Here is an 11,388-nt window from a genome sequence, read left to right on the forward strand (position 1 = left end):
TGAAAGAGCCAATCAAGAAATTTTGAGAGGCATCAAGCCCCGGCTTATGGTCCCTTTGCAGAGGACACCAGGTTGTTGGGTGGAGGAGTTGCCCTCAGTGCTATGGAGTATCAATACTACCCCCAACAGACCTACGAGTTACACACCTTTCTTTATGGTCTACGGAGCAGAGGTGGTTCTCCCTAGTGACATCAGTCACGACTCGCCCCATGTGGCGGCTTATGTTGAAGCTGATAATGAAAAAGCACGTCAGGATGCTATTGACCTCACTACTGCAGCATGCTGTAACGCGACACTACGATCAGATACCCTTCGACGAAACTGTGTGCGATGCCATAATCGCAAACAGTGGTGTAAAAAAACCATCAAAATAGGTGCAAAACATTTGCGATGGAGGATGCATCAAACACAGTTCAGATTTTAGTTGCGTGTGCGATGCAGGGCATACGGTTCAGCTCAATTAACTGTTTGCGATGAGGAGGAACAAAAGAAACGGGCAGCCAGATGAAGGTGTGTGCAATGTACAACATACGGTTCACTCGGGTGAACTATTTGTGATTAGGCAACACAAAAGAAACGGTCAGCCAGATCAAAGGTGTATGCGATATACGGCATGCGGTTCACTCGGATGAACGGTTTGCGTTGAGACATGAGAACAGAAACGGTTCAACTTAACGAGACATGAGAACAGAAACGGTTCAATACACTACACGGATCTAACGAAACTTACTCAGATTTCATGGATTGGGAGAACATAAACATAGGATTTCTATTCCAAAAAGGGGGAGGCAGGAGTAACCAGAGAAACCCTATGATCTATTTGACACATAAATGGGTATAGATGACTAACCAGCTGTCCGTCGTCGCCGGAGTGGTTGTCGGAGTCGTCGCCGGAGTGGTCGGCGGAGTCGGTGTGGAACTCCACCTCCGGCTGTGGAAGCTCGACGCCGTCGATGACGTCAGGGTGCAGCGATAACTCGCCGCCGGTGATGGCAACCTCTATCTCCATCTCCACGTCGTGCTCTGGTGCTTTAGCAGCCCCGGCATCGCCACTCCCTCCGATGGGGCGCTTCGGCGACATCGTTAGACACTGACGGCTTTGATGACTGAGAGCAGCGTCGAGGATGCAAGCAGAGAGAGAGGATTGTGTGAGTGTGTGGTGAGGACGGGGGGTGCGGCCGCTCGGGCGCACCATCAATATGTAGTAGTGGGAGTTGCGGGAGAGAGGCGGGCGGCAGTCAAACCGATGGTTTGCCTCCCGATGAGCCTACGCACCGGACTGCTGGCATGCCTACCAAAGTTTCACACAACTACTCGCACACCTCCCGATGACACTACGCAGCGAGCACGCCTCCGTCAATTCACACACCTGCACGAATGCCTCCCCGTCTTCCTACGCGGCGGACTGCTCGCATGCGTCCTGTCAACTCACACCTGCTCGCACGGCACACGGGTCGCGCGGCGGCACATATATTGTTTTTCTATTTGGATGATTAATGCTGCCGCTTTATTGCTTAATCGAAGCATAGCAGGTGTCCATTGTTGGTCTAACGCTCACGGTTTGAATAAATAATCTGTTTGGGATATTGGCTCCCAATTATTAATGATCTCCCATTTGTAATTAGATAAAGATTACATCAAAATTGGTCTCAAATTTGACAAAAAAGTACAATGCCACTTTGTATTGCTGTCCATATGACAACACGATAAGTTTCATGAACTTCAAATAAGTTTTGGATGTACTAGAATTTAAAAATCAAGATTCTCAATGTTTGAAATTTGTTGCACGGGGAGTAAACATGCACCCAGTGAGACACATATGTTTTTGCAATCCATTTAGGTGCACTGTCACATGTGCATGTAGCTCAAATTTTATTTTTGCACATTATACCCGTAGAAAGTCAATCAATTAATGTATTAAAATGCCTTAATGATCTCTGTGATTTTTTTGAAATTAAAACAACCCTCCTTTGGTGACATATGTTCACCGCGGGATAATTAATTTAACATGCATCGTAGTTGCGGTGGATTCGCGGTGTGTGTGTGGGTGTGTGCGTCTGGGGGTGGCGGGTGGCTCGCAGTACACTACGAGTTGTGAGCCACCGTGTGGGTTGTCCGTTTTGTTAGGCAGGCCGGTGCCACATCAGAGTCGTGAAATTGTTATTTAAAACATTACACACCCTTTCATACATACATGTTTTGGCCACATGCAGTCAATGGTTGTCCTATACGACACTCGATACTCGCGTGTGACGCTTTCTATGGGCCCGCGAGGTTGTCGTCCATCACTTTGACAAACAACCGACAGTGAGGTTAATTTGACCAGTATGGTAGAATCTTTTTTGTTTGTGTTATGGTGGTATATAGTACACGTCGAAGAGGTGGGAGGGGACTAGCATATATACTATATGTACACGTCCGTGAACAAGTACACCTCACACAGTGTCGGGACTTTTCGGTTTCCGAGGCACGTGCCACAGCAAAATTGTGAAATTGGCTATTCAAACATCACACAACACCTTTATGGGCCACATGCATGCACGCGGTGGTTAAACTAGCTAGGACACCCACGTGTGATGCTTCCATCTGTGGGCCCAGGAGGCCATCGTCGATGCATGCATGCATAACTTTGACCTACATCGGGAGAGGGTAATTAATTTCACCATCGATGAGGATTCTTTTGGGTTGTACATATATTATGGCAGGAGCATATAGTATGCGGTGAAGAGGGGGGAAGGGGACCATGATATGTAGTACGCTTCATGAACCTCGCTCTGTGTGGGTGCATGGTTTACGGTTTTTGAGGCATGTGGCACATCAAAGTTGTGCACTTTGGGTATTCAACATATATATATATATATATATATATATATGTTTGGCCCACATGCAAAGCGGTGGTGGTTGTCCTCTCGCACCCACTTAAGCGATCATCAGCGATATCGATGCTTTGCATCTGTGGGCCCGCTTGGTCCATCACTAATTTTTGCCTCACAACAAGAGAGGTTAATTTGACTTAGGAGGGCATTACTATTTTTGCTCTGGGATGACATGCATGATACAGTTTGAGCACACACACATGCATGTGTAACACATGAATCCCTCCCATCGAGTCGAAGTGGCTAGTACAACGACACATCATGAACCGATCTCGCTCTGTGTGGGGAGCTAGTGTATGATTTTTGACGCACGCGCCACATCAATGTTGTGTATTCAAACATGCATGCACGCATCACCTCCATACATATGCATGTAGTGGTTGCCTTCGAATGGTACACTCCCTCGCGTGGTTATCGGCGACAAGCCTATATATTTGTGGGCCCGCGTGGACATCCATGATCATCTTGACCAACAACAAGATAGGTTACCATGGCAGATTCTTCATTTGGTTCGTGTTATCGTAGTATAGGTCATGGTGAGATTCAGACCTTAAGTTTGAGCGCATATACTATGCACGCATGCATGCATGAATCCCCGTCGTTGGCTTGAAGTGTGGTGTAACATACATATGCATCATCAACCTAACCCTCACTCAGTGTGGGGATTTCTAGTTCGAAATCACGGTGCCACATGAAAGTTGTTCCATTGTTACTCAAAAAACACACCTCTCCATACATATGTTTGGGCCACACGCATGCAGTGGTTGTCTTCGGGGACTAGCTGCTTGCGTGATTATTGGCGAGCTAGCCCATCTCCGGGGTCGCATGGACGGCCATCACTTTGACCAATAACAAGAGAGAGGTTGTAAGACCAAGGTGGATTATTCTTGGTCTGTTTTACGATCCATCTTGGTGAGATATGCCTCTCTGGCCCGCCGACTGAAAGTGTGTGTGTGTGGGGGGGGGGGGGTTGCTACTTAGCACTTTGCTAGGTGAACCTCGGTTAGGGGGGCATGCATTCATAGCTTAGGATTCCCTTTGTGGCGACACGAGGGGGGCTGCAGGCTACTTCGCACTTTGCTAGGTGGACCTCGGTTGGGGGGAAGGGGGCATGCATTCATAGCTTAGGATTCCCTTCATCCCGACACAAGGAGGGGGGCTGCTAGCTACTTCCCACTTTGCTAGGTGAACCTCGGTTGGGGGGGGCATGCATTCATAGCTTAGGATTCCCTTCGTGCCGACACGAGGGAGGGAGGGACTGCTAGCTACTTCGTACTTTGCTAGGTGAACCTCGGTTGGGGGGGCATGCATTCATCGCTTAGGATTCCTTTCGTGCTGACACGAAGGAGGGGGGGCTGCTAGCTACTTCGCACTTTGCTAGGGTGAACCTTGGTTGGGGGAGGCATGCATTCATAGCTTAGGATTCCCTTCGTGCTGACACGAGGGAGGGGGGTGCTAGCTACTTTGCACTTTGCTAGGTGAACCTTGGTTGGGGAGATGCATTCATAGCTTAGGATTCCCTTCATGGCGGCACGAGGGAGGAGGGGGGCTGCTAGCTACTTCGCACTTTGCTAGCTGAACCTCGGTTGGGGGGATGCATTCATAGCTTAGGATTCCCTTCGTGCCGACATGAGGGAGGAGGGGGGCTGCTAGCTACTTCGCACTTTGCTAGGTGAACCTCGGTTGGGGGGGCATGCATTCATAGCTTAGGATTCCCTTCGTGTCGACACGAGGGAGGAGTGGGGCTGCTTGCTACTTCACACTTTGCTAGGTGAACCTCAGTTGGGGGGGAGGGGCATGCATTCATAGCTTAGGATTCCCTTCGTGCCGACACGAGGGGGGTGGGGGCAAGTAATACCGTGCACTTTGCGAGAGAGGTGCCACATCGAAGTTACATTTGGTATTTGAAAATTAAACCACCCTTTTGATACATAAATTTGGTCCACATGCAAGCGTGTTCGTGTTATGACCCTCTCAAGTGTCATTTTTCGCCAAATTTATGAACATTAGACAAGTCGGATGACGCAACAGACACGGTTCACTCAAACTAACCATGTGCCACGCCAGTGCGCCTGTCACGCACACATCCGCACAGTACATTGGGCTTGACGAGGCTCCCCCTCTCAAAAATATCTGCCCGCCTCAAGGGTTTTTCTGTTTCATAACACACGGTTGTTATCTCCGGACCGTCTGCAATGTTTCTTGTTCCCAATCCGCCTGCATCCCTAGAAAATATCTACCCGCCTCAAGGGTTTTTCTGTTTCATAACACACGGTTGTTATCTCCGGACCTTGTGCGATGTTTCTTGTTCCCCATCCCGCCTGCATCCGTAGAAAATATCTGCCTGCCTCAAGGGGTTTTCTGTTTCATAACACATGGTTGTTATCTCTGTACCGTGTGCGATGTTTCTTGTTGCCAATCCCGCCTGCATCCCTAAAAAATATCTGCCCGCCTCGAGGGTTTTTTTTGTTTCATAACACACGGTTGTTATCTCCGGACCGTGTGCGATGCACTATCATAAAAAATTCAATAGCCCGGCATTTCACTCCCGGGTTTGACTCCAGCATAGTAAAATTTTCAGTGCCCGTGTCATTTCCTCAAACACCCCCCGCCCCCTCCACACACACACACACAACACACACACACACACACACACACACACACACACCAAAACCTCCTCGGGCGTGCGCGCACACACACACACCCCTCCCTCGCTCGAAACCCTAGCAAGGTCTCCGGCGCTGCCGCCGCTGCAAGGCCTCCATTGTCAACATCTCCCGATTTGCCCGTGCAGCTTACCCATCGATCTCCATACCCAGGCCGCCCTGAGTTTCTTAGATGACGCCTGCCAAACGCCCCCTTTCCCACAGTTCCCCATCCCCCACTCCAGAGCGTTGCAGCCTAAGCCTGACTATGCTTCCCGTGGAGCGACTGGCCCAAAAGAGGTGTATAGCAGTCTGTTCGCCCGACGTCGCCGAGGAAGCTGACGGCCATTACTGGCGGCAGACACTCAAGCAGCAGGCTAGAGTATGCGGGCATGTCTCGGCCGCCGGCTACGACATCGAGGTCATTGACAGCGACGGCCTGAGGCGGGCTATGTCACAGGTTAAGTGGCCCACCCCAACCCCTCAGCTTCAACCGCCGTCGATCTCATCCTTGGCCCCGCCGCTGATCTACTCTAGCTCCATGTCAACAATTTGCCATTCTACATCGCCATCGAGCCCCTTTTGTCATTTATGAAGGACACATTCTGCGACGCTGGATTGGGATCCACAGCTTCCAAGTTAGACCTCATCGACGGCGACCACGAGGAGGGCACCCTCTCCGACTCTTCCAAGGGGAAAGAGCCCATCTTCTCTTCCAAGGGGAAAGCGCCCGTCTGCGACATCAGGGAGGGCACCCTACGGCCGTGCTCTTCCAAGGGGAAGGAGCCCATCTGCAACAACATGGAGCGCATCCAGGGTCCGTGCTCTTCCCACGGGAACGAGCCCATTTGTGACAAGTGAGGAAACCCATGATTTATTTTGTCGTGCCTCTTCACAGGGGGAAACCCATGATTTGTTTTGTCAAGTCCCTTTTGTAGTGTAGTGAGAATACGTCCATTTTAATTGCTATATCTGGTTGTTTGCAGTATGCCTTGTTTACTTCAGTTGTTCACAATGTGATGCTCTATATGTGCAATTATTTATTGTGCAGTACATTTCATCAATCCAGTTTTAAACATACCGATAGGAATGCATATATTTGCTTGCTGTTAAGCCTATTATGGCTAGCATATGCCTCTTTTAAAGTTTTTTGATTGTTCGGTTGTTTGTAGTTAGCATATGTCCAGTTTCAAATGCCATCTTTGGTTGTTCGTAGCATGCCTTGTTTATTCCAGTTATTCACAACGTGATGTTCTATATGTGCAAGTATGAACTATGCAGTTCAATTTCACCAGTACCAGTTTCAACAATACCACTATGAATGACTACATTTGGTTGCTGCATCTTGTAGTTAACACGCCTTTCCATTTTTATTTAACAATAACCAGTGTACTTAGACCGGCACAATACCAGTTTGAATGACTATGTTTGCTTGTTGTTAAATGTTAGGCCTGTTGCAGTTAGCACACCTTTCCACTTTTTTTGCTTTACTAGTGTGCTTAAACCTGCACACTGAAGCTATCTTTTGGAGATTACTTTGTCTGCATGGATAATTTTGGTTGATGTTTAACCTGTTGTGCTTAACATGCTTCTCGATGTACCTACACAGGACAATTTTGGGAATGACTTCTGTTTTCCATCGAGGTTAGTTTCATCCCATGGCTTATATCTGCTCACTGTTCAGGATATCGGTAGCTGGTACCATATAGGCCAACGACTGATAAGGGACTAATCGGTGAATCAGACTTTTAACTGAATATATCTGCAACCCATTTATCATTAGGTTAACTAGGGCCATATGTAATATATATGAGGCTACATAGCAACATGCACTGTACTTAATGTCTAAATATGCAATCCTAGGCTGCATAGCAACAAGGAAGAGTGTTACATTAATGTTCTAATGATGTCTAGATATACGTAGAAGAGCAGCAGCAACAACAACAACACAACCCTGTTTGGATACTCAACTTAGCTAGAGGTTAGAGTTAGTTTCTAGCTCATGACTAACCCTGAACTTGTTGGGGAACGTAGTAATTTCAAAAAAATTCCTACGCACACGCAAGATCATGGTGATGCATAGCAATGAGAGGGGAGAGTGTTGTCCACGTACCCTCGTAGACCGAAAGCGGAAGCGTTAACACAACGCGGTTGATGTAGTCGTACGTCTTCACGATCCGACCGATCAAGTACCGAACGCACGGCACCTCCGAGTTCAGCACACGTTCAGCTCGATGACGTCCCTCGAACTTCGATCCAGCCGAGTGTTGAGGGAGAGTTTCGTCAGCACGACGGCGTGGTGACAATGATGATGTTCTACCGACGCAGGGCTTCGCCTAAGCACCGCTACGATATTATCGAGGTGTAATATGGTGGAGGGGGCACCGCACACGGCTAAGAGATCAATGATCAATTGTGTCTAGAGGTGCCCCCTGCCCCCGTATATAAAGGAGCAAGGGGGGTTCGGCCGGCCAAAGGGGAGAGGCACGCCAGGAGGAGTCCTACTCCTACCGGGAGTAGGACTCCCCCCTTTTCCATGTTGGACTAGGAGAGAGAGGGGGAAGAGGTGGAGGGGAGGAAGGAAAGGGGGGGGGCGCCGCCCCCTCTCCTTGTCCTATTCGGACTGGGGTGGAGGGGCGTGCGGCCCTGCCCTGGCCTCCTCTCCTCTCTTCCACCTAGGCCCACTAAGGCCCATTAAGTTACCGGGGGGTTCCGGTAACCTCCCGGTACTCCGGAAAAAACCCGATTTCACCCGGAACACTTCCGATATCCAAACATAGGCTTCCAATATATCAATCGTTATGTCTCGACCATTTCGAGACTCCTCGTTATGTCCGTGGTCACATCCAGGACTCCGAACAACCTTCGGTACATCAAAACATATAAACTCATAATATAACTGTCATCGTAACGTTAAGCGTGCGGACCCTACGGGTTCGAGAACTATGTAGACATGACCGAGACACCTCTCCGGTCAATAACCAATAGCGGAACCTGGATGCTCATATTGGCTCCCACATATTCTACGAAGATCTTTATCGGTCAGACCGCATAACAACATACGTTGTTCCCTTTGTCATCGGTATGTTACTTGCCCGAGATTCGATCGTCGGTATCTCGATACCTAGTTCAATCTCGTTACCGGCAAGTCTCTTTACTCGTTCCGTAATACATCATCCCGCAACTAACTCATTAGTTACAATGCTTGCAAGGCTTATAGTGATGTGTATTACTGAGTGGGCCCAGAGATACCTCTCCGACAATCGGAGTGACAAATCCTAATCTCGAAATACGCCAACCCAACAAGTACCTTTGGAGACACCTGTAGAGCACCTTTATAATCACCCAGTTACGTTGTGACGTTTGGTAGCACACAAAGTGTTCCTCCGGTAAACGGGAGTTGCATAATCTCATAGTCATAGGAACATGTATAAGTCATGAAGAAAGCAATAGCAACATACTAAACGATCGAGTGCTAAGCTAACGGAATGGGTCAAGTCAATCACATCATTCTCCTAATGATGTGATCCCGTTAATCAAATGACAACTCATGTCTATGGCTAGGAAACATAACCATCTTTGATCAACGAGCTAGTCAAGTAGAGGCATACTAGTGACACTCTGTTTGTCTATGTATTCACACAAGTATTATGTTTCCGGTTAATACAATTCTAGCATGAATAATAAACATTTATCATGATATAAGGAAATAAATAATAACTTTATTATTGCCTCTAGGGCATATTTCCTTCAGTCTCCCACTTGCACTAGAGTCAATAATCTAGATTACACAGTAATGATTCTTACACCCATGGAGTCTTGGTGCTGATCATGTTTTGCTCGTGGAAGAGGCTTAGTCAACGGGTCTGCAACATTCAGATCCGTATGTATCTTGCAAATTTCTATGTCTCCCACCTGGACTAAATCCCGGATGGAATTGAAGCGTCTTTTGATGTGCTTGGTTCTCTTGTGAAATCTGGATTCCTTTGCTAAGGCAATTGCACCAGTATTGTCACAAAAGATTTTCATTGGACCCGATGCACTAGGTATGACACCTAGATCGGATATGAACTCCTTCATCCAGACTCCTTCATTTGCTGCTTCCGAAGCAGCTATGTACTCCGCTTCACACGTAGATCCCGCCACGACACTTTGCTTAGAACTGCACCAACTGACAGCTCCACCGTTCAATGTAAACACGTATCCGGTTTGCGATTTAGAATCGTCCGGATCAGTGTCAAAGCTTGCATCAACGTAACCATTTACGATGAGCTCTTTGTCACCTCCATAAACGAGAAACATATCCTTAGTCCTTTTCAGGTATTTCAGGATGTTCTTGACCGCTGTCCAGTGATCCACTCCTGGATTACTTTGGTACCTCCCTGCTAAACTTATAGCAAGGCACACATCAGGTCTGGTACACAGCATTGCATACATGATAGAGCCTATGGCTGAAGCATAGGGAACATCTTTCATCTTCTCTCTATCTTCTGCAGTGGTCGGGCATTGAGTCTTACTCAATTTCACACCTTGTAATACAGGCAAGAACCCTTTCTTTGCTTGATCCATTTTGAACTTCTTCAAAACTTTGTCAAGGTATGTGCTTTGTGAAAGTCCAATTAAGCGTCTTGATCTATCTCTATAGATCTTGATGCCCAATATATATGCAGCTTCACCGAGGTCTTTCATTGAAAAACTCTTATTCAAGTATCCCTTTATGCTATCTAGAAATTCTATATCATTTCCAATTAGCAATATGTCATCCACATATAATATCAGAAATGCTACTGCGCTCCCACTCACTTTCTTGTAAATACAGGCTTCTCCAAAAGTCTGTATAAAACCAAATGCTTTGATCACACTATCAAAGCGTTTATTCCAACTCCGAGAGGCTTGCACCAGTCCATAAATGGATCGCTGGAGCTTGCACACTTTGTTAGCTCCCTTTGGATCGACAAAACCTTCCGGTTGCATCATATACAACTCTTCTTCCAGAAATCCATTCAGGAATGCAGTTTTGACATGCATTTGCCAAATTTCATAATCATAAAATGCGGCAATTGCTAACATGATTCGGACAGACTTGAGCATCGCTACGGGTGAGAATGTCTCATCGTAGTCAATCCCTTGAACTTGTCGAAAACCTTTCGCAACAAGTCGAGCTTTATAGACAGTAACATTACCGTCAGCGTCAGTCTTCTTCTTGAAGATCCATTTATTTTCAATGGCTTGCCGATCATCGGGCAAGTCAACCAAAGTCCATACTTTGTTCTCATACATGGATCCCATCTCGGATTTCATGGCCTCAAGCCATTTTGCGGAATCTGGGCTCACCATCGCTTCTTCATAGTTCGTAGGTTCGTCATGGTCTAGTAACATAACCTCCAGAACAGGATTACCGTACCACTCTGGTGCGGATCTTAATCTGGTTGACCTACGAGGTTCAGTAATAACTTGATCTGAAGTTTCATGATCATTATCATTAACTTCCTCACTAATTGGTGTAGGTGTCGCAGAAACTGGTTTCTGTGATGATCTACTTTCCAATAAGGGAGCAGGTACAGTTACCTCATCAAGTTCTACTTTCCTCCCACTCACTTCTTTCGAGAGAAACTCCTTCTCCAGAAAGGATCCATTCTTAGCAACGAATGTCTTGCCTTCGGATCTGTGATAGAAGGTGTACCCAACAGTCTCCTTTGGGTATCCTATGAAGACACATTTCTCCGATTTAGGTTCGAGCTTATCAGGTTGAAGTTTCTTCACATAAGCATCGCAACCCCAAACTTTAAGAAACGACAACTTTGGTTTCTTGCCAAACCATAGTTCATAAGGCGTCGTCTCAACGGATTTCGATGGTGCCCTATTTA

Source organism: Triticum aestivum, chromosome 4D (assembly GCF_018294505.1).
Source record: "Triticum aestivum cultivar Chinese Spring chromosome 4D, IWGSC CS RefSeq v2.1, whole genome shotgun sequence".
NCBI classification, from domain to species: domain Eukaryota; kingdom Viridiplantae; phylum Streptophyta; class Magnoliopsida; order Poales; family Poaceae; genus Triticum; species Triticum aestivum.